At 40.7% G+C, this 23,107-nt stretch overlaps 1 long non-coding RNA gene across 1 annotated transcript in view; it reads right to left on the reverse strand.

Moving 5' to 3' along the window:
- LOC134476129 (uncharacterized) overlaps positions 1-5,822 on the reverse strand; it is a 37,943-nt gene extending 32,121 nt beyond the window's left edge. The window contains exon 1 of the long non-coding RNA XR_010047642.1: positions 5,754-5,822. This is a non-coding gene — a long non-coding RNA (uncharacterized LOC134476129). The remainder of the gene's footprint in view (positions 1-5,753) is intronic.
- Positions 5,823-23,107: the final 17,285 nt, after the last annotated feature.

Consider the following 23,107-nt stretch of genomic DNA (forward strand, 5'->3'; position numbering starts at 1 on the left):
AACTCACAATTCTCCTACCTCAAGCTTCGTGGAGTAATGGTTTATAAGTGTGCACCACCATGCCTGGATTGAACCCAATACAATTACTTAGAGCTAAGCATGCTAAATTTCAGAGGTCAATTTCTAAATGTGGTACTCTAACGACTGCATCAGTAGACTGCAAACTCGATTGTGAATCAGGGCTACCTGATGATGCTTACTTAAAATGATTTCTGGGGCCAGAGGTTTAGCTCAGTGGCATAAGTGCCAGCTTGGCAAATGCGAGGTCGTGAATTTGATCTCCAGCACAAAAAAAAAAAAAAAAAAAAAAAAAATTCCTGAACCTCACCCCTGGTGGAATGCATTAAAATCTCCCATGTTTAAACTTTATCTGCTGCAGTTGAGCAAGTCGATCATGGTGTCTTACTCTCATCTAGTCAACCGTGTTCCTAAAAGTAAGAGCATTTAAGGACGCACTGTCTCTCAGACGTTCGTGTAGGTTTGACAATTGCTTTGCTCTGAGTGTGAATGCCTCTTTAAATTTGGTGTCCTAAACACCTTATTTGATCTCACCCCAGTCTACCTGATTCAGATAAAGTAAATTTCATAGGTAGTGCCTCTCATTTGTCTATGACATGGTAGAAACTCCAATTCAGATAATATTCTGCAAAAAATAATCAGCTAATCAATGAATTATTTGATTTCTTAGGGGTTGCAGGATCATAAAGACAGCCTGTACTGTATGCTCTTACAAATAGCTATTTGCAGTAGTTTATTTTCAACTTGGGATGTGTATCTAGATGTCAAATGACATTGATTCCCTTCTGAGTTGAAAAATAACCATAGCACTGATTGTCTCAGTCCCTGTTCACCCACATGAAAAAAAAAACGAATGTGATCCTGTGAGGGAAGAGTTCAATTAGGTGAGTCAATGAGTGTCAGATATCATTGTGTTGGTGGCAGAATCCAGGACCAAAGTCCTCATGTCACTACTAAGAAGTCAAGTATCAGTTACTCAAATTAAAAGCAGAAAGTACTAAGTGTTTGTAAGAATATATATATCCAGTTTGGCTATTCCTGTTTCCCAAAAGCATTTTAGGACACATATATGCGGCAGTCTCCCAGAAATAGAAGTGAGGGTAACTTAACCCAAAGTTGTGGTTCCCGTGTCCAGTCCGTGCTGGATGGTGTCAGCAGAATGGATGCTGAAGGATCTCGGTGGACTGACATTCTGGAGCCTCCTAAGAATGCCACACTCAGGCAAGCAGGGAAGTAGGCAGACTAAGGAGGCCTGTACATAACTGTGATTGAATCTGTGCAATATCTAGGATAAAAGCTGTAGAAAACTCTGTTTAATTCTAGATTCAGTCGCTCCTGCTCTTTTGATTTACTGATGTATTACAGATAGCAACAGGTGGCAGGTAGAAGAGGGCAACCTTAACAAGGGACCCTTCATCATGCCCTCGCTGCTTCTGTAAAGGTGGCATTACAGCACCTCTCATGTGGCCAGAGAACATGTCTGCATCACGCAGCTATTTAATAAGTGGCTGCTAAAAAAAAAAAAAATCATTCTTTGCTTCATGGTGAATTCTGGAGATTCTGGCTGCCTCCTTCTAAATCTGTGATCATGACTCAAAATTTATGGCAACAGAAATTGATGGTCTGCATCTTACTGTAGGGAAAGAATTTGTTCCATCCTAGCCGTGAGCTAGAAGTTGAATAACTGCTGTCTAGAGACACTTTCCGACTTACTTTTCTGACACTCTTCATAGCAGGCGAGGTGGCACTGAGTGGCAACATAAGACAGGATTAAACCAACACTTGAACATGTCAGAGGGCCTGGAAGAAGCCCAAAATGTATTTGCCAGCCAGGATAATTGAAGGCCCACACCCAGTGCCAGAGTGCACCACACAGACCTGCCCGGGCACCTGGGCCGGTCTGCTCTGCTCCTGGAACGAGAGGTTTGATGGACTCTTCTTGCAAAGCCACAATCCTCTAAACACAACAGGTATGTGTTTTTATAAGATGTATCCTGAGGTTTGAAGGGAAGGATAGCATGATGTCTGCGATTTGTCTTAAAACCTTGAGAGTCAAGAACTTCAATAAAGAAAAATAATCAAAGAGCTGGATAAAGCAAATGAGGCAAAGTCATGGGAGTTATGGAATCATGGATGTTGAATAAATAGGGACTTTCTATTGGGATAAAGAAGATTACTCTAGTTTTTCTAATTTTAGGGCATCTTTCTTATTTTTACATGTGAACATTTTCATAATTAAAAATCTATTTAAAAATTTCAATCAATCTTCATAAAGCTCAAAAGGCTTGCAAAAAGAAACCCATCGTATGAGCTGTAGACCACTCTTTCTTTTTAGGTGACGGCAAGCAGCAGGGAGGCAGGACTGTGTGGAATTTTATTTGAAATGTCTTTTGCACCCCGTCCCATCCACCACAGCTGCCTGAGCAGGTATCTTACATTTCATTGGAAAAATGGCAGAGTCGGGACTTAGAAATTGGGGTATGAATTCCAGTCTGTCTTTGACAGAAGATCTTACACTGACTTGCCCGCCCGGCAGTGCCATTCCTTCCTCTATTTATGGGGAAGATCCTTTCTTAACACCATCCTGGTAGGTAACTGGGACAGTGACAAGGGATCGTGTCTCCTGTGAAGGATTAAGGATTATTAATACCAGCAGCATGACCTCGGACCAGGCAACAAGGTGTTCTGTCCACAGAATCCGTATCTCTAAGGTGAGAGGGGAAATTACACCAGCATTTCCGAGGCTTTAAAAGAACTATCCAAGAAATGTGGTAAAATTCAGAGGCCCACATCAATCTACTGAATCAGGATTGGAACACTGGAAATCTATTTGGCTACTTCTACAGCCTATTTAGGGAGCAACCAGATTAAATTATTGTAGAAGTCCTTGAGTGATATAACAGCTGAAATGATTGAGGGTTGCAGTCCATCATGCTAGGTTATTTTGGTGACTAAGTGACAGGTCTGGTGTAATTTCATGAAGACAACAGTTAAAGAAAACTGGACTAAATAAGGGAGAAGGATTCTGGCAGTGGTCTGGTGAACAGAGGTCTTTGTAGCTAGGGGTAGAGGTACAAATTAAGAGAGTGGAGGAGGCCAGCATTCTGCTCATGTAGCTTTTATACAAAAAATGACTGTCAGGGCTGAGGATTTAGCTCAGTGGCATAAACACCTGCCTTGCAAGCAGGCGGTTGTGAGTTCGATCCCCGGTACCGATAAAAAGTTAAAAAAAAAAAAAAAATGACTGTCAACCAGGTGTTCTAGTTCATGCCTATAATCCCAGCATTAGGGGGCTGAAAGCAGGAGGATTGCTGTAATTTGAGGCCAACAGCAGGCAGGGATTAGGAGGAGAGTTGGGGCAAGCAACAGGAGCAAAGCCATAGTTAGGAAAAGGCAGTCCATTCTTGCAGAAGAACAAGGCTACATAGTGAGTTCAAGGACAGCCTTTACTACATATTGAGGCCCCTGTCTCAAACAAACAAGGACAAGAAATGACTGATGAAAAGGCTCCCACACCTCTTGGAAGAACTCGTAGCAGGAAAAGAAATTCTCTCAAATGGGCAGCACCCATATTTCTGCAGTCCGGGGGACACTTTGGGATGGCACCCAGGCAGCAGGCCCACATGTGGGAAGGTGACCTTGCAGTCCTGGCTCCATGCCTGGGCGTCCTTCACTGCCAGGCCCATGTGATTGGCTGCACCCTACGCCCACATCCCTCACACTGGATGCCTCGCTGCGATTCTTGCAGCGCATTCCAACATTTGTGAACGCGTGCTTACAAGTCTTTCTTCCCACATTCTAATTTCTTTCAGGATTTTTGTTTGTCTCATCTGAAAAGCGACTCAATTTCATGTTTGTCGACTGCCCGATAGGTTCAAGGCCCTGTATTAAGGAATTCTGATAACACAAACAAGAAGAAAAGGAGGGAGCTTTTTGACCCAAGTCTGTTGTGGGAAGGGAGGAGATAACCCAATACAAATAGAAGCTAGCAAATATCCTGAGAACAGTGTAAACTGTGAAAGGATCTTTAAAGAGGGTGATTAGGTGATCATACTTGAAAGACTTCACAGAAAGAGTGGTATTAGAGATGGGTTTCAAATGCTAAGGAGGTTTTCAACAAGCAGGCAGGGATTAGGAGGAGAGTTGGGGCAAGCAACAGGAGCAAATCCATAGCTAGGAAAAGGCAGTCCATTCTTGCAGAAGAACAATGCCCTCTTGGCTGGGTTCTGGAATAGGAGACTCATAGGATACAAATTAGGCTTGGTCTCAAACAGGAATCACACAGTTCAACTTGGTAAGCAAGAAGAGACTTTGAAGGCAGATGTCTGAAAAGAGATCCATGCAATACTTCAAGACTACTACGAAGTGCTAGGCAGCCAACTCCACAGCCAAAAGGACCGAGTCCTCTAATTTGGAGAAGAGGAGACAGTGACAGTTCTCAGGGGACAGGAATGTCTCCTGTGCCACAGTCCAAGAACTGAGGACACCGTCGTGAGAGGCCATTCTTAAAATTGTATTTAGTGTGGGGTAAAATGTCTTCTATTCTAAACCTACACCGGAGGTCTCAAAGGCCCATGCTTTCTGTCACAACCTGGAAACAAACAGATTATTCCCCCAAGACAGCCCTCTTTCATCACTGACCAGTTCACCTGCTGCTGTGGAGGGATTTGCCTGGGGAAAAGGAAAGGTGGTTGAAATTAAGGTCAGGGTACTTTGACTTCATGCACTCCACATCTAAACAACCTCTTCATAGACGCGATTTTACTTTTTTGTTTAAGTCGTTCTCTTCTCACAGTTTCAAGGTTCCCTCTCTGGTGGCTCCGTCCCTCTAAGGGTATCATCTGCTGCTTTTCCCCAGACTCCTGCTCTCAGCCACCATCGCTTACTTCAGCTACTGTCACAGCCCCTATTTGTTTGCACTCTTGTCCCTTCCCTAGTTCCACCCACAGAGCTCCAGACAAAGTGGACTTTTAACAGCAAAATAAGCACATGTCCCTGTCTGGTTTCAATCTTCCAATGGGCCCCTCAGGCGTAAGCCGATGTCTGAAACCCTTAGCTCTGATGTGTAGTTTTTTGAGATCTAGCTTCTGCTTCCTGCTCCTCTCTGGGCTCCCCAGCAGATCAGCCTCCTGTTTTCACACTCACCGAGCATGGGTCAGACTCAGCCTTGGCCTCCTTTCTCCTCTGCCTGGAATGCTCTCCCCCAGATATTTGCCAGGCTCACTCCCTCACTTCCTTTAGAATTCTGTTTAAATGCCACCTCCTCAGAGAGGACTTTCTGGACCCCTGGGTTGCTTTCCACCCACTTAGCCTGCTTTGTTTTTCTGTGTTGCACTGACCACAATCCACATTTTTGTCTGATCTGTCTTCCCCAGTGGACTATGAGCTACAGACTGGGATCTCCATTTTGTCTATCTCAGTTTGTGCAGTGACTAGATAAAGGCCAAGTTCTGAACAAGTATTTGCCAAGTGAGCGAATGAATGTGGAGTTCTTCTCTCTAGATTCTCCATCCTTATTCCCTTTGGTCTTCGCAGGCTCTCCCTTTAGAACACCATACCTTGTCCCTTGAGCAGCATGGAGCTAAATGTTTTTCTTCTTGTCTCTGACACTTCACAAACTCCCTAAGTGCAAATGTGGCCGAAGAGAGAGTCACTCTCCAGCTTATCTGCTTCCTTCCCTCTCCCCACCCACCTTTCCCTACCTTTATCTCTTACCTCTGTGCAGTGATACTCACATTGGCTCTTGGCCTTGGCTTTCCTTTCAACCTTCCTTCTCTGCCTCCTGGGCACTCTGATGGCACTGCATATCTCACTTACTTAAAAATTTCCTCCTCCTCTTCACTTGTCTATATCTAATAATGGCACCATTATTTTATTGGCTCCCAAGTTAGAAGCTTAGAGTCATTTTTTTCATTCCTCCTTCAGACTCCCTTTCTATTAGTCATCCTGTTCATATTGAATCTTCTAAATCATTCTTACTTTTCTCCCACTGTTTCCGTTCCGCCATGTCCCTGGTGCAAACTTCACCTGCCAGGCTGGAATCAGCCTGATCTCTATGGTGTCCTCCTCCTGCTTGTAGGCTGCTCTTTAAGGACGCCATCCTTGAGTGTCCACTTCCAGGAACATACCAGGCTGAGAGCCAGCTAACCTCACCCCACTTGTGCCTGCTTTTCCAATCCAGGTCTGGGTTCCTGATAGCCCCTGCACTAATCTTTGTGTCCAGAAGCCACATAGGCCCGGCTCCTTACTTTTGCTTCAGTTAAGAATTCCAGCTCCAGGGGCTGGGGATTTAGCCCAGTGGCATAAGCACCTGCCTTGCAAGCAGGCGGTCCCGATCCCCAGTAACAATAAAAAGGAAAAAGACAAAAAAAAAAAAAAAGAATTCCAGCTCCCATTTTTTTGCAGGTGTCATAGACTGTGGTTCTATTATAAGACAACTGAGGCTGAGAAAGAACAGAAATTTATCTCTTACCGTTCTGGAGGTTACAATATCCAAGATCAAGGTAATGGCAAGTTTAGCATTTGGGGAGGGCCTGTCTCTGCCTCCTGAGGGTATAAATGCTGTTTGCATTGTTGAAGACATAGTAGTAAAAGACCTAGAAAACTCCCTTCAATCTCTGTTTTAAGCTTATAATTCCATTTATGAGGGACCTTCTCTCATAACTTAATCGCCTCATAAAGACTCAGTTCTTAATCACTGTTGTATTGGTAACTCAGTTTCTTTCTTTTCTTTGGCAGGGGTAACAGGGTTTCACTACATAGCTCAGGCTGGCCTCGAACTCTCAGTAACCCTCCTGGCTTAGCACCCAGGGTGCTGGGATTACAGGCACATGCCACCAGCCCAGCTGGTAATAATCAACATAAGGATTTGGGAGGATGTGGTCAGATGACAGTGCCAGGCAATGAGATTTGAAACCAATTTTTTTGTTACTGTAGATAAATTTAGCAAAAGCTAATCCCTCAGGCACAGCACCTGCTTGGCAAGTACAAGGTCCTGAGTTTGAGTCTTAGTACCAAAAAAAGAAAAAAAAGCCAATCCCTCTGAATGTGCACTATATTCTATTGATACTCATCTGTTCAAGGACACTTTGCTAGTAATTCTTCTTTGCTCTGTATTATCAATTTTTCCTTTTCTTCCAGATTTCTTTCATCATTGTAGATCTTTCTCATTGGCCTAGAAAACAGAATAAACAGCTGTGTCTTGATTCTCTCTTCTATTTTTCTTCTTTCCTTTAAAACAAAATTCCTCAAAGGAGTTGGCCTTATTTTGCTTCTAATTCTCCCTCCTCCTGAGACTGGGGAATGTGGCTTACATAGTAGCTTGTTGCCGCCAGGCCCATGTGAAAAGTTTTTGCCCTCATGTAAGTTACTGTACAATTATGGCAGTGGTCTAACGTGACGGAAGGCCAAAGTGGGAACACTTACCACTTCCTGTTTCTTCTTCAGCCCTAACTGCAACTCCCTTTCCTGTTTGCACACACAGAGAATTCCAATCGGTTCCTCACACGTCATCAATATCTGCCCCACACGCCATTTCCGGTCAGAGGTCATGTAACCCTCTGCCTCTCTGTATCCGGTAGAAAGAGACAGCCTAACCACCATGGGTTGTGTGCTCCTTTACATGTCCTCAGCTCAATAAACCTGTTAGTTTTGTACTTTTTGCTTCTCTATTGTGCCAGAATATTCTAACACCAGCCACATCACTTTTGTAATAATTCATTTTCACCATATTTTATTAACATAAGTGGTCTGTGATGAATTGAAAACCATTAGAAAACAAAATGAACAAATCTGTTTGTTTCCCAAGGTCAAAGAGTTTGTTGTGATTTCCCCCCATTTGCTTCCTTCCTTCTTTCTTTTGTCGCCAGCATTGGCCGCATGTATTTGTCTTGTAAGTCCTTACACAGTTAAGCATCATGCATACAGGTTAAAAGGCAGACTAACAGGCCAAAAAATATTGGATGCATAAAACAATTATACCATATCAAGGTGCACTTTTAGATACATTGTCCATGCTGGATTACAATAACATTTTTTTCTTTTTAAATTTATTTTTAAAATAGATTACCCGGGGCTGGAGATTTAGCTCAGCAGCATAAGTGCCTGCTTTGCAAGCAGGCAGTCGTGAGTTCGATCCCTGGTACCAATAAAAAGGAAAAAGACCAAAAAAAATTAGATTATCCAAGCACAAAGGGAGAATTGGTAATCAATGGCCATGAATAGAGGTTGATTATGAAAATAAATCCAACAAAAGCAAAAAAAAAAATTATATTCCAGCCAGAAACCTGGCCTAAATTGTTTTCTCACCTGTCAAAATAGTGGTATTGGACCAGATATGGTGCATACCTGTAATCCCATTAGTCAGATCACTGCAAATTCAAGGCCAATCTATACTACATTGTGTGTTCAGCACTAGCCTGAACTACACAAGACCCTGCCTTAACAAACAAAACAAAACAAAAGCAATGATATTAATGTTACTGGCCACTGAAGTCCACATACCTAGCTGTTGACTGATTCTAAAGGGATCCTTTATTTAGGTGGAAGGAAAAAAAAGTTTTATTCAAAGCTAGCTCCTCAGCGATAGAAAGGCTCTATTTGCCTCCAAACCTCACCTCTTTGGTCCAGATATATAAGGGTCTTTTATAGGGAACAAGGGGTGGGGGAAAAATACAATGTGACCATAGAAGACTCCAGCCTCCTTCATGCCCCTGATATAGGGGACTGAAACTCCTGACCTACTATGTCCATGAGTTTGTGTTCTCTAAAACTGAAAAATGAATCATAGGAACAACAGAGATTAAGAGTGGAATATTGTTATTGAAAGAAAGAAAGCATCTGTCTGAGAGAGAGACAGAAAGGGTTCCAAGCAGAGTGCCAAGGACTTGGTCTTTTCTAGGGACCTTTATAGAGTAAAATCGTGAGGTTAAATGGGCCAAAGGTGAGGAAAATGGGAATTTACAAGGTGGGCATAAGGTGGGACAGAACTGTGGTCAACCAATAAGATTCATTACTCAGGTAAAATTGATTAAATTAGGAGCAAATGGAGGAGAGTCACATAGTAAGGGAGCATGCTTAACAGCAGTGACTCTTCCTGTAGGGCATTGGAATGGTGACTCCTGACTTCCTCAGGGTCATAGAGAACTATTTGGACTGTAGAATTTTAGGATGTGGTTGTATTTGCTTTGTCTTTTGTCTTGAGATTTGGCCCACAGCAGGAGGTGATTGTCTCTTTCAAGGCTGGAAGGTATCTGAACTCCTGCACTGGCTCCTTTGAGGGCCCAGCCCTGTCTGACTGCCTATAATATTTCTAACTAACTCAGCTGCCTGTAACATTTCCCCCTCTGAAGAAGTAACCTGAACTGCCTTGAGGGAAAATGGGCAGTCACCAGTCTGGCTTCTTCAGGCTGAAAAGGGTCATAGTGATTGAACAGCACTCAGAGGTACTTCTGCAGAAATCCTGTCTAGAGGCCCCAGGTAGACACCAGGCATTCACATCTTGGGTAGGTGTACAGCTTTAAGTCTGGAGGAGACAAAGCCAAAGAAACAATTAAGTATGTATGGGCCAAATAATAGAATCAACAAGATAATTATCAGTATAGTTAAAGATTTTCACCAAGAGGAGCTGGAATTAATTCCTATAAGGATAAAATCTGGGAAATTTTAGAATCTGACATGTCATTGATTTGTTATCTAATATCTTGAATAGCAACTGATATTAACAGAAGAATCAGGAATGTATACACAGCATTCAGTTTTTATAATTGTGTAAGTACTCCCCTGTGTTGCTGTTAGAAAATCTAATGCCATCCAATTTTGAAGGATGACCTATCTCATTAATTTTAATTCATTTAAGAAAGAGAGACCAACAACAGTGTCACTTAAGGCTCATTGAGTATAGTTAAGGTCTCGCTATATATATCATATAACTTTCTCTGGACAAGAGCTGGTGGATCCCAGTAGAATCTAAAAGGAATCTAGCATATTATTGGTTTTCATCTGTATGATGTCTTGAGGTTTGGCACCTTTAGGCAACAACATTTTTTTTTTTTTTTGTCTTTTTCATTTTTATCGGTACCAGGGATCAAACTCACAACTGCCTGCTTGCAAGGCAGGCGATTATGCTGCTGAGCTAAATCCCCAGCCCAGGCAACAACATTTTTAATCAAGGCCCATATAATCACTTTGTATACAAAGGCACATATAATCAATGCATGAGAAGCAGTACTGACACTTAAGTTTAGAAACTGTTTCTAAATTATGACAGTTGTAACCCATTGACTCTTGGGTTCCTTTTATTGATGGAGTCTGACACTCATAAAATTTTTTTTAGCTTTAGTTATAATTATCTCTAAATTTGATTAACTTATGAAAATCAGGTTAATACTTTATTTTAACAAATGAAATCTCTCTTAAGTCTTTATATATGAACAATAATATGTACTGTATGTAAAAACCCTACAGTACTGTATATACTATATTTGTAAAAGCCAGTCTCAACATCATTTTGATTAGTTGGCAACTTGGAGATATATATATATATATATATATATATATATATATATATATATATATTAATTATGGTATTGGACTATTTGGACTCCAATTCCCAGGATTGGAGTTGGGTTTTTAGGCATAACTAAAAGGAATGTGTGCAGAGAAAGTTATCCCAATTACAGATTAAGTAACCTAGGGGTTGGAGGTTTAGCTCAGCGGCATAAGCGCCTGCCTTGAAAGCAGGCAGTCATGAGTTAGATTCCCGGTACCGATAAAAAGGAAAAAGACAAAAAAAAAAAAAAAAAAAAAAAAAAAAACAGATTAAGTAACCTATATTTTTGTGACTAAGATACAATGCTTGGAAGAAAGACCAGATTTGAGAAGGACAAAGAGAAATGCGCCAATGTCAAACAATTGGCTGGTTTTACCTCTTGTCATGATCACTCAGGGCTCCTCCACAGAAATGACAGGCAGAGATGACAGTCTGGCCAGAGGAGACAAGTTTCCCAGACCCTTTAGTTCTGCTGGACCAGCTGATAGGATGGGTCTGAATCCTGGGACCATGGCCTCAGAGGGCAGCTGGTCCTCTAGTGGTCCCCTTTGCAGTTAGGGCATGGCTTGGGGGCCTTTTAAGGTAGTGCCTCTTAAAGTGGCCTGGCTTGTGGCAGCAATCAGCAGGTTGATGTGGTCTTCCTCAAGCTCTTCTTGGAACCTCAAGAATCAGACTTAAAAGTCTGTGGGGTTTTATTTTTGTTTTGTTTTTCTTGGTATCGAGGATCGAACTCACAACCTCGCGCTTATCAGGCAGGCACTTATGCTGCTGAGCTAAATCCCAGGCCCCAGGTCTGTGTTTGTCTTTTTTTTTTTTTTTTTTTTTTTTTTTTTTTTGTCTTTTTCGTTTTTATCGGTACCAGGGATCGAACTCACGACTGCCTGCTTGCAAGGCAGGCGCTTATGCCGCTGAGCTAAATCCCCAGCCCCTCAGGTCTGTGTCTTTAAGGCCACAATAAAGGCAGCCACTCTTTTAGTCTCTTTGTTTTCTCTCTGGATTTCTCCCAGTCCTGATTATAGAATACTAAAGAAGCAGTTTTTACTAAAGAATCAAGTGAACCATCTGGAGCAAAGGCTATGTTTTGTAGTTTTTTCTAATGTCTGGAGTCTTTACATGTACATGTACATGGAGTCTTAAACATGTCTTAAAGCAAAATCTGTCCCTCTCTGAATCAGGATCTATGAACATATTTTTATTAGTGCCTCTGATAAATAATCTAAGAAGTCAGAAGGGCTTTCACTTTTTTCCTGAGAAGTAACTGACAATTTAAAATAACTAGAAGGCTTGGTTTTCGTACTTTTTAGACTTTTAAGAATACACATTTCAAAATGTCTCCTGTTCCACTCTCCTGTACTGTTGTCAGGCCATTTGGGGTCTTGGTGGGAACTGTTTGTGCAGCAGTGGGAACTGCTGGCTCCCCTGGCTGTCTGTCTTTTAGTCTTCTAAAATTAACAATATGATGCTCATCTCCAAAGGCAATAGCAGCCTGTAATGCTGCCTGTCTCTCACAAGAAGTTAATGGCTGATTTAAGAGTAACATCACATCTTTCCAATCTAGTTTATATGTCTGAGTAAGTCCTCTAAGGACCTCAATGTACTTGTCAGAGTCATCTGGAAATTCTTCTAGTTCTAGCTTAATTTGATTTAAGTCATTGAAAGAGACCTGTGAATGAGAGTGGTCTCATAAGGATTATAATTATACCTGGAGCATAGATAAGAATTACCTTTTAGGCTGGGGATTTAGCTCAGTGGCACAAGCACCTGTGTGGCACGTACAAGACCATGAGTTCAACCCCTGGTACAAAATATAAAAAAGAATTATCTTTTAATGCAAAGAAAGTTTTAACATAATGCAATTCTAACCATTTTTCCTCTTTTTTAGAGTATGATTTTAGTTGTAAAAGAACATCATAATTACTTCTCACTGTGTTCCATTTTGTGTCTAGGCGGTACATGGGCCACACACTCGTGCAGAGTAATACCAATTGGCTCTTTTTCAACCTGGAAGGGTTGAACATCTTCCAGTACTTAAGAATGCATTCCAAAGAAGCAGGAGGCTTTGGCATTGAGTTGCCCACGTCTGTAATGTAAAAGCAAGTACAAGTATAAAACCTTTTTTCCAAGACCAGGAATCAAACTCAGGAACATTCCCTGAGCTATGAATGATATTGAGCTACCTAGCTATGCAAAAAAGGGAAATAAAATAAGGCGTCCCTTTTTATTCCTGTTTGATAAATGTTCCCTAGGCTTCCCTTGGGTTGAAATTGCTCCAGGGGAGGTGGATGCCTTCAAGGAGAGAATGGAAGATACATTCGGCCAGCCTATCCACTCTCGGCCTGGCGTGCAATCCTGTCTTCTCACATAGCTCATGAACTTTGTTTCCATAAGGAATGCTTAAAGAAGGAAGCATAACTTTGTAATAAACTACTGCTTTTTGTTCATTGGAAGAAAGCCTAGAAAAAGTGAGTTGGCAGTTAGAGAATTTCTCTGACTGTGCTGTGAAGGATCACCTCTGAAGACAGATAAGGCAACAAATAACTAGAGGAATTCTAGCCCTGAGCCCTAGGGCAAAGAAGCCTCCAAGATAGCTGTATTACCAATCTAATCACCTGGGCAATCTTTTTTAGTGGAGGGATATGGCTATGCTTTTATTTAAATTTCAATACCTTTGAAGCTCACAGGTTAAACTTCTAAATCATCTTCTAGCAATCACCTTTTAAGTTAGTAAAAGACACATCAGTGTTCTAGATGCACAGAAAAGAAAAGCCTGTTTGCTCTTAATTAACATAGGTAAAGCATTTCCCTAGTAGCTGCTGTGGAATGTAGACAATTGCTGCAAGATACCTCAGTTTAATCTCTGAAAAGGGGGTAGTTTAAGTAATTTAAATGTCCACTGAAAGACTTGGCAGAGAATTCTTAAGTCTACTAGCAGAAAAATAAGGAGATTTTCAGTGGTCATGACCAAATGTCCACTGAGGAACTTTTGGGTGTCCACCAGAGAGTTGCCCTGGCCAGGAACCCTCAATTCTCAGTTTCTATTGGCTCAGATAACCAGAGATCAGTCTCCAGAAAGGAATCCAGCTGTCTGTCTGGTCCACATTCCATTGACTCCATTGGCCACTGGCTTCAATGGGGATTCACCAAACAGATGCTGGGGAAAACTGTCCTCTGCTTTTGAGGGTGCCAGCTGCTATAAGAGTGATTCATTAGCTGGTGGAGTAACCACTGCGTGTCAGAATTCTATAAGGGATAGTTAGAAGCCTGAGAAAATTCATCACCTACTGCTCTATGAATTTATAATACAGGTTTTAAAGTCCACAACTTGAGAGGTTCAAAAGCCTCCTTATTCTAAATATGTTTAGGTCCCATATGTGTGCTGCTTCTGGGGATAGCTTTTTTCATTGTCACATGAAAGCCAGGTTTCCCAACTACATCTCAGGTTTAATCTCCAGAGGACATTTGCCCAGAACATTGAGCCAGGACATGGCTCTTATGTGTGTTCTCCTGAACAGGCAAAATTCTGATGTCTCATCTGACCCAGAGATGGTGTGTGAGTCCTTTGTCTAAGATGATTTGGCATTAGCAAATGCTCATTTTCTTTCTTTTATTTATTTACTTATTTATTTTGGTCTTTTTCGTTTTTATAAGAACCAGCGATCAAACTCACGACTGCATACTTGAAAGGCAGGTGCTTATGCAGTTGAGCTAAATCCCCAGCCTCAGCAAACACTCATTTTCTATGGGCTTAACTAAGAAGGAAAGTTGACATTAAAGTCTGTTTAGGATGTTCTAATAGTCTCTCTAGCGCTATTGTCTAAATACAATCAAGCAAGGAGTACCAGTAAATTTAGCAACTAATTTAAATTCAACATGTACAAGAATAACAAAAAGTGTACCATTAAAGAAGTATCATGACCTTATAATTTTCCCATGTTTTAACTTGGATTCACATTATTTTAATAAAACTATATGAGACAAAGCAATTAAAAACAGTGGGCCAATAACAAGCAATTATCACAAGTAGTTAAAACAACTGGAGAAGACAAAGCAAAATTTGAAGCACAAAAATTTGTTACCTAAATGAGTCCCAGTCCAGGGGCTATGAAACAAAAATAACCACTTACCTCCATCCCCTGATCTTGATGGAAGACCTCCAAATGATATAGGGGAATGAAACTCTCAACCTACTATGTCCAGTGCGAGTTTGTGCTCTCTAAAACTGAAGAATGAATTTTAGGAACAACAGAGGTTAAGAATGGAATATATTTATTGAGAGAAAAAAAACTTCCATCTGAGAGAGAGAGACAGAAGAGGTCCCGAGCAGGTTGCCAAGGACTCGGTCGACCTTTTCCAGGGGCTTTTATAGAGTAAAATCATGAGGTTAGATGGGGCAAAGGTGGGAAAAATGGGAATCTGCAAGGTGTGCATAAAGGCGGGACAGAACTGTGGTCAACCAATAAGATTCATTACTCAAGTAAATTTAATTAAATTAGGAGCAAATTAGGGAGCAAGTCACGTAGTAAGGGAGCATGCTTAGCAGGCAGTGACTCTTCCTGTAGGGGGTTGGAATGGTGACTCTTGACTTCCTCAGGGTGATAGAGAACTATTTGGACTGTAGAATTTTAGGATGTGGTTGTATTTGCTTTGTCTTTTGTCTTGAGATTTGGCCCACAGCAGGAGGTGATTGTCTCTTTCAAGGCTGGAAGGTATCTGACCTTCTGCACTGGCTCCTTTGAGGGCCCAGCCCGGTCTGACTGCCTATAATATTTCTAACCAACTCAGCTGCCTGTAACACCTCCAGGTCCTCTTGCTCCCACCTTTCCCGGTAGAAATGAAATAGGACCCATACTTACAGGTGCCAGCATCTGCATATTCTATCTATTCATCTGGGTTGAAGCCTCTCAGGGGGTGGTGACTAAGCCCTGTACTCCAGGAAGTGTGGAAAAGTTGTTTGTCTCTAAAGCAAAAAACCCTGAAACATGTTTAGTTCCATTTTGCTCTGCTGGTCACACAAATAGTAATAGTAACAGGTGAGAATTACAAAGGTGTTAAAGATCAGTAGCTTCACAATAGGATTTTCTTTGGTGTAATCGAAAGAGAATTAGAAAGACAGTAACTTTCTCTCGCTGTATGATTCCGTGGCCCTTCCTGCCCTGTTGGTGTGTAATGTGAAACCATCTCTTAGGACCAGCTGTGGTGACCCAGTTTATGAAAACACTGACAGTGTTTCTGAGGATGCTCAAGAAATGTTTCTTATGGTAAATAGTTGACATTTTCAGAGGTTATAAGACAAGACTTTAAAGTGTCTGTTCCCAATGTTTATCAGAATTTTGTTTTTATCAACATGGAGCACATTTTCTCCAGAAAAGAAATAAATAGGACCATGGAAGCAAGAATCTAGATGGATTGCTTCACATTTGCAATGAAAAAGACTAACCAAGAAGGCATTTGCAAATGTATTGTGTGGTATTTCTACCCCACAGGCTTCCTCTGCTTTAGTGGCAGGGAGTTGGTTTAGGAGAATGGGCTGAAAGAGTTTTGACAGGAGCTAGGTTTCCTCAAGTCCCTAGAAGTCAAAGTATCAGTGTACCAACAGCTATGAATGGATTTAATTGCAGGGTTCCAGGAAAGGCCCTTTTTTGAGGCCATGGGATGAGGACAGAGGGTTGGGGTTTGGCCAAAGGCAAGAAAGGTGAAAGTGACTGTGAGGAGCATCCTCCAGCTGTCCTAGAGCTAGCGGGGCCACAGGACAGTCCAGGAGGCCCTGAGAGCAGTGCTGGGCCTGCAAGGTTGAGAGTGTAGGGAGGAAATCACATCAGATTTATTCAATCAGGGTTCCTTCTCCCCTCCAGCGCTTCTCCCCAGTCCTTCCTCTGCCTGGAGCAGGCTGGAGGCATTCCCTTTATCTAGTATCTCTCTCTTTCTCCAGAAGCTCAGCAAGTAGGGCTGACAGCACCCCAGGGGATGCTTATTTCCTCAGTCTCCAGGGAGATGCCTCCTGAATGTAAGGATCTAAAAAGAGAAACTCTCTCTCTCTCTCTCTCTCTCTCTCTCTCTCTCTCTCTCTCTCTCTCTCTCATTGCTGTTTTCTCTCAGACACCAGAATATTTTCTGCTCTGGGCTCCCACATTCCACTGCCTCATTATCCTCTGGGAGATTCTCTTCTCCTTCCTCATTCCCAGGCCTCTGCTACCATTGCCTCTTGGGTCTTTCTGTTAGTAATAATGGAAATTAAAACTAAAGCATACATTTATGGGGGTGGGAGGTTTAACCAGCAAGTTAGAGGAATGATAGGAAAACACTCCAGCTTAGACAGTTTGAGGGGACGCACTGATACAGGGCTTCACTTACAAAGAGGCCAGCTTTTAAGGATTAGCTGGTGGGCTGGGGTCCAGTTGATCATTATCTCAGTTCTGGTGTCGTAGTTCTGGCATCTTTATGGCTAAAGGATAGTTTCACCTCCAGGAAAGGATTGTCTCTGTGGTGGTCTCAGTCATATGGGGCTCCTCATTTCTGGAATCCAAGTGGTCACAGATTTGGCTTCAGGCTTCTGGGTGTAGCTCAGTGTCCCTGTAAATCTCTTATCTTGGCGTTTTCAGTCTTGAAGGGAGATGACATTGTGTAAATTTAGGCCTAATCAACTCTATCCAACCTGTTACTAGATAGACTCTTTCCAAATGATCGACCTGCCCCTATGAGGAACTGAGAAGAGATTGACCCAAGATTTTCAGCAACAAAGGATACAAAATTAAGGTCAAGCTTTGTTCTACTTTTACATACCAATAGTAGGCCTTTCTAGGCCCCAGGAAATAGTCACAGTTCATAGCAAGTTGGCTTTGAAAGTCCCTGACTGTCCCAGAAGAAAACATTGTGTTCTTAATGAGTAACAGGAAAGGGCCTAGGACTTTGCCTGTTCCCCATCCCCACAGCAGTCCCTGATTATGCCACAACTGCATCACTACCTTGCCCAGCCTTCACACATGTGTGCACACACACACACATTGTGGGAGTGAGAGAGCCACTAAAAAGAGAGGAGCAACTAGCTTTTGCCTCAGCCTCAACATGGAAAAACTAAGAATGCCATTTTTCAGAGGTCCTGGTGGGGCACGTAAATCTCTACCATCCCATATTCACTCCGCCCAGGTATATCCCCATCTATTGGTGAGCCTGTAACTCTGAAGCCTAACTTTCCTCTGGACAACCACACAGAATTATGGCCCCATCCTCTACTCTCATTTGGAAGATGTCTAGCTTTTCTATTTTACTTTTAATGATATTGATACAATCCTAATGGTAAGGTACCACAGAATGTTTAGATATGAGGATACTTAGGATAAATGTGTTTTAAACAGTACTTTAATTACATTTCCAAATATTACACTCAGTGTTTTCACTTCAACCCCCAAGCTCACTTGCAGATGAAGTATCTCTAAACATAGTGTGTATGGTCCAATTTTTAGCCTGAAAAAGTAGAGTAAAAACATAGCAAGTGTCCAAAAGTCTGGGAACACACTTGGCCCAGTTTTGTATTTTAATGAAATCCTAGCGCCTCCTATGATAGAAGCAGAATAGAAAAGGAATAGCATTCTATTTTTTTTTTTACTCTAAAAGTAGAATAATTACATAAATATTCTGTGTTACACAATAAATCTAAATAAATGGAGAAAATCTTGCTTACAATCTTGTTGTCTTATCAGGTCAGTACATGACGTATGGTATAGGGATGATACGTAGATCTCCAAATAATATTAGGGAACTAGTATAACTCCCAACCTACTGTAAGCTGTGTGAAACACTGAGTTTGTTTCTCTAAAACTGAGGAATGAATTCTAGGAACAACGGAAGTTAGAGTGGGAAGCATTTATTGAAGGAAAGAGAGTTTCTGTGTATGAGGGACAGAAGAGGGCCTGGAAAGAGTGTTTTATTTGAGCAAGGCCACGAGGTGAAGTAGGTTTGAGGTGTAACAAAACTATAGTCAACCAATAAGATTACAAGAATTTTCACTCAGGTAATATTGATTAAATGGGGAAGTAAGTCATGCAGCAGGCACATAGGGAAAGAAACAAGAATTTTCTGGAAGAAATGGGCAAGGGGGGTTTTGATCCCCCACCCCAGGTGATTGGTGCCTATTTAGAATATCAATTAGGCCTGTTCACCCCTAGGGGAAGTATGTGGGTGTAGTGATTCCTCTTTGTCCTGAGGCCTGACTTTCTGCAAAGGCAACTCCACCCACAGCTGTCTTCTGCACTGACCTCTGGAGGGCCCACCCCTGTCTGACTGCCTATAATACTTCTAAGAAACTTAGGTGTCTATAATAAGGTCAGACTTTTTATTTTTTCTTATTGTGCTTTCTTCTGCTTTCAGTCACTGCCATCTCAAAGCATACTTTCTACTGCTATGTAGTCCTTACACTTTAGATTTTAATGGCTATATCATGTTTTAATTATTTTCTTGTCCTGCATTTACTACATAATCTTAAAAATAAATAACAATACAGCATATCTTCGCTTGCTCCTCCCTACCAAGGATTACATTTGCAAAGAATAATAGCCAAAGGTCTAAAATTAAGGCTTTTAATTTTATCTAGTGACTGAAAGACTCTCGGGGACCTGCCCACAACTTCCAATCTTTCCATCAGAGATTTAGTCAATGCCTGCAGCACGCCCCTAAAATGCTAGGGCAACTCAAGGTCTGTTTCAAGAAAACAAAAGTTTAAAGATGATGACCTTTGCTGAGCATGGTGGTGCATGCCTGTAATCCCAGCCCTCAAGAGCCTGAGGCAGAAGGATCTCTATGAATTTGAGACCTGCGTCCAATATATAGTGAGTTCAAGGACAGCCTGAATTACATAGTGAGATGCTGTCTCAAAAAAAAAAAAAAAAAAAAACTACCTTTAACTCCTAAGATCTTGTTCTCTTTACCGCATGGTTCTCTAGAAGGAGTAAAACTAACACTTTCAGATAATAGCAATTTCATTGCAAAAATATCAAATATAGAAACTTTTAGGAGGTCAGATGCTCCTTTAATCAGTGTAAAATAGCTGTAATTGTTGTTTTAATTTACATTTCTTGTACTATTATTGAGGTTGAACTCCTTCCCATGTGTTTGCAGTTTATTTCTTCTTGAATGAGGTGTCTCTTTCCCCAACTTATTTAGTTATAAATATCTAATATTTTAATGTGTCTGAAAATTTATAGACCATGGTATTTTTTTTTTTTTTTTTTTTTTTTTTGAGACAAGATCTAACCCTCAAACTCCTTTCCTCCTGCCTCGGCGTCCTGAGTGCTGGCATGTGTGGTTGTATTCCATAGATTTTTAAGTATTTTAAAATATGCTAATAGTATTTTCCAGATTCTTTTCTTTTTTATGTAATCCTAAGGTTATTGTGAATGAGTTATACCCCACCAGTCCTCATAGAATTTTTTGAAAACTTTAGATACTGATTTTGTTTCAAGACACAAATCACTCACTGTACGTTTCTAGAGAAAACAATAGAAAATTTTCAAGTGTTGGGGTTTTTTGTTTGCTTTTTTGCACCTGAGATCAAACTCATAACCTCAAGCTTGCCAGGCAGGCACTTAAGCCTCTGCGCTAAATCCCTGGCTAGGGGTGAGGTTTTTTATCACATGCCAAGTATAAATGAGGAAAATATCTTTATCAGTGCTAAATATATGCAGCTGTTTATATTTGTGCAAATATAAACAGAAGAACCCATTAAAATATACTAGATCTTTTGGAAATGCAGAGGTAGGTAATGGGGCTAGGGACTCTGGAATGTTGGGAGGGAACAAAGACTTTCTTGGAATGACTGGCTGCAATATGGTTGAGGACTGATAGATGAAGGGTAGATTGGAAAGAGCTGAGATGGAAAAGATCATCTGCTCTCTAGCCTCACTGTGTCACTTCTCCCTACCTTTTTCTGATGACTAGATCTGATTTCCACAGAAGATAACTTGCAATGATCTTTACCATCTTCTTTCCTCTCTATTCCCTCAGCTATAGCAATCTTCAACCTCTGCACTCTGTACTTTTCCTTTCCTACTGTAGCAAGTATAGCACAACTGCGCTGGGGTAAAAGGAGCCATGTGGTATTGCTTGACTTTCGCCAGGCTACTCCATGAGCCTTAGTGTATTTATTTGTAGTACTTATTTCTAGAAGGGTGTTATAAAAATTCATGAAGAAACTATTTGAATATTTATTATGATGTTGTAGACTGTTACACTGTTCCCAAATATTTTACCTCTCTTCCAATCCCCTTGATGTTAGCCTAGGCTATGAAACTTGATTTAACTAATGAAATATGAAAAATGGTAACATAAGATACTTTGTGGAAAATTTTAAGAAACAGCTCATTTTGTTGTGTTCTGTTTTCTGTCTGCCATATTCATACAGAAATTGTCCCACTACTTTAAATCCAGAGCCAATGTGCAACAGATATGTAGCATAAGCAAGAAATAAACTTTTGTTGTCATAAATTAGAAGCCACTGCGTTTTTGAGGTTGCTATTATAGCAAACCTAGTTCATACTGATTAGTAAATACACTGTAACAGCTTAATGTTAAATTCTAATATTTTCATGACCAATCCCTTTCCCTTTCTATCTTGTTACTGTAAATTCTAACTTTGCTTTACGGGATACAGTAAAACTTGAGGGAAAATGTAGATCAAAAACTTTGAGAAGTTTCATTCCTGTGATGGTAAGACCAGCCACTGAAAAGCCATCATTAGTAGAAAGAAGATAAAAAGATTTCCTGAAGCTTTCATTGTTGATTTGTAACTCATATAAGGAGATTTGACTGGCTTTTGCTAAACATTCACACAACACAAATATATATAACACGGAATAGCTTCCTATTGTACATGTGTTGCCCATGGAGATAGAAGGTAGATGAATGCACACTAAGAAGTGGATCAGAATTGAAGGGCAATATTTTTGTCATGTGTAAATGAACAAATAAACACTTCCTGCTGAAGCCCTAAATAAATGCCCGCTGGAACGATTAGAATCTTTAGGAATATTAGCTTTGGCTCAGTCCAAACAGAATAATCGATCTTTGATGTAAAAAGCACTAGTTAAACTGTTTTTCAGAGTCCCTAAAACTCTTAAATCAAATATACTTTTAAATTCTTTCAAATAGATTTATTCTTTTTTTAAAAAAAGTCTCCTTAATTTAAGTAAAATGTAAGTTGTAGGTACTGCAACACTTTAGCCTTCTTCAGAAGTGATTGATTCTTGTTTCTATGATTGTATAAGTGAACCTAGAATATCCACCCACTCTAGACAAAATACATAGGAACGATCATTTGTAGTCACTGAGCAGTTGGCAGTGCAAATCTCTGAATCCTGAGAGAAGGCAGATGAGTTCTACTACATCCCAACTTTCAGGCTAAGGCTTTTTTTTGTTTTTTCTTTTTCTTTTTGATGGTTCAGGCTGCCCCTGAACTTACTATGCAGCCCATGTTGGCCTCCATCTCATGACAATCCTCCTGCCTGATCCTCCTGAGTGTGTGATTACAGGAGTGTGCTCCATCCAAGGGACTTTTTAGACAATGTTTTGACATATCCAGTCACAGTCTGGCAATTTTGCTGAGTTAGAGAGAGATTGAAATTTTTCAGGAGATGGTGATAGTTAGTTGGACCTGGAAAAATAGGATTCTGAAAAGGAGAGTGCCATTAAAACAAAAATGCTTCAGAAAATCCAGTAGGATTATCCTTGAGACTGTTTTTGAATAAATAGTCGTAAAGACATAGGGTGCAATTTCAATGAAGCCTCATTATAGAAAAACTAGAGAGTTGCAAGCAAACAAGTCTCAACTCTCACAAAGACCTAGGAGATATTTGATTTCTGACCAGTTAGAGTGAGTGGATGACACCTAACAGCAGAGCTTGAAAATGCATCAAGTGAAGCTACAAGGTCTACAAAGAAAAATAGATAAATCAACAACTGGAATCAGAGATTTCCATATTTTTGGACAACTGGCAGAACAAATAGACAACAAATCAGTAAGGACATAGAATAATACTTGAACAGCACTATCAACTAATTTGGTCTAATTGACACTTGTAGATTACTCTTTCCAACAGAGGCATGTTCTTTCCAAGTGCAAATGTGGAACAATTATCATGGCGGGACTTAATCTGGGCCAGTAAGCAAATCTCAGTAAATTGCAATCATTCAGAGCCTATTTAATTTGATCACAGAAAATTTAAATAGAGCCCAGGTGATGGCATATGTCTATAATCTCAGCATTTGGGAGGCTGAGGCAGGAGGATCACTGAAGGTTTGAGCCCAGGCTGGAATATGGAATGAATTCAAGGCCAGTCTGAACTACATATTAAGAACCTGTCTGATAGATAGACAGATAGATAGAAAGAAAGAAAGAAAGATGGAAATCAATAACAAAGATAAGTAGAAAATAAATTTGGAAAATATGCTGCACATTTCCAAATAACCTATGCATCAAAGAAAAAAGACCTGGGAAATTAAGATATGGTTTAAACACATTGAAAATGAATTGCAACATATCAAAATTTGTGA

This window comes from Cavia porcellus, unplaced genomic scaffold (assembly GCF_034190915.1).
Source record: "Cavia porcellus strain 051 isolate PalLab524CR breed Dunkin Hartley unplaced genomic scaffold, mCavPor4.1 scaffold_5, whole genome shotgun sequence".
Lineage (NCBI taxonomy): Eukaryota > Metazoa > Chordata > Mammalia > Rodentia > Caviidae > Cavia > Cavia porcellus.